The sequence below is a fragment of the Galeopterus variegatus genome, unplaced genomic scaffold (assembly GCF_000696425.1).
Source record: "Galeopterus variegatus unplaced genomic scaffold, G_variegatus-3.0.2 Scaffold2229, whole genome shotgun sequence".
Taxonomy (NCBI): domain Eukaryota; kingdom Metazoa; phylum Chordata; class Mammalia; order Dermoptera; family Cynocephalidae; genus Galeopterus; species Galeopterus variegatus.
In genome coordinates this window covers 41,520-43,072 of record NW_007728340.1, presented here as the reverse complement: position 1 = coordinate 43,072, position 1,553 = coordinate 41,520, and positions in this window count along the sequence as shown.

Here is a 1,553-nt window from a genome sequence, read left to right as displayed (position 1 = left end):
AGGTAGGTCAGAATTTTTATGGTCATGCTTCACACAGCAAAGTCGGGGTAGGTCAGAGTAAACTTCTTGCTCCTGCAGCTTCCTCAATTGCCAAGGGCCATATTTTGAGGTATTGTGTTCTTAGACCCAACAAGTTATATATCAGTTCCCAGACTCCACTGGTCAAGGGTGGGTGCATTAGGATTATCTCACCTGCTCTTTGGTTTCTACAGACATCTCACATTACAGCACCTGAGGGACCATGGGGCAGGAGTGAGAGGTCACAGTGCGGCCATCCAAGCCTTTGCTAAACTGGTCCTGCAGCAGAGGCTAGTGCAGAGTTGGGGCCAAGAGAATTTAAGGTCGAATACAAGAAGTCTCCAGTGCAGGTGCTTAAAGAATGTTATTTTCTCTGTCACTATTTTTTTTTTTTTGGCTCTAGTCTTATGCCCTGTATAATTTATAGTAACAATAATAGCTACCATTTATCTTCTGTTTGCCAGATACTGTTTGAGACGCTTTTGAAACATGTTCTCATATTATTCTTTTTAACAGTCCTTTATGATAACTTTGTATTATTCATTTAAAACAAGTTGAGAAAAGTTAATTTACCTATATTCACAAGGCATATGCATGCATGCAATTTTTTTTTTATCATTTCGTTAGTTCAGAAAATATATTACCCCCACCAAGAACAGGAGCTTCTGAACATATTTGGTCCAGCATTCACAACATCAATAAATATATAAAACTGAAGCAAGAGTTTTATAAAATGGTATTTTCTCTTTTAATATGTATTGTACTTCAGTGTGTTCAATTCTGTTCTATTTGTGTGTGTGTGTGTGTGTATACTCTTTGCTACCCACTCACTATTGAGTTATGAGTCATGACCCCACAGTGTGAAAACAGTGGCCTAGATAATCAATATTTGATAGAAAATATTCATTTTCCAATGACAGGGNTTTTCTCTTATTATGAAGGAGCAACATTAGCAGTGGGAAGAGGGAACAGTAACGACAGAAGGAGGTTGTAGGATTTCTTAGCTCGGATCTCCCTGAAGTAGAGCCTGAAACAAAGGCTTGTGTGCAGCTACAGATGCTCCTCGATTTATGATGGGGCTATATTCCTATAAATCCAAAATATCCCAAGTTGAAAATGTATTGAATGCACCTAATCTCCCGAACATCATAGCTTAGCTTAGCCTATCTTACACATGCTCAGAACACAACGTTAGCCAACAACTGGGCAAAACCATCTGGCAACACAATACACTGTAGAGTATTGGTTGTTCATTCTCATGATCCCGTGGCTGACTGAGAGCTATGACAGAGAGAGTCATGGACAAATGTGACTGTACAAAAAAGGTGACATGACCTAATGATAATAAACTTGGGGAAACTCGGCAAGGCCTGTTGGTTCATAAACTCCTTGGCCTCTCTTTGTAGCATTCCTTCTGCCCAGGTATGGGGCAGGACCCCTCTGGAATGAGGTTGTTATGACCTACTTTCATGCAAGGTAGGTCAGAATTTTTATGGTCATGCTTCACACAGCAAAGTCGGGGTAGGTCAGAGTAA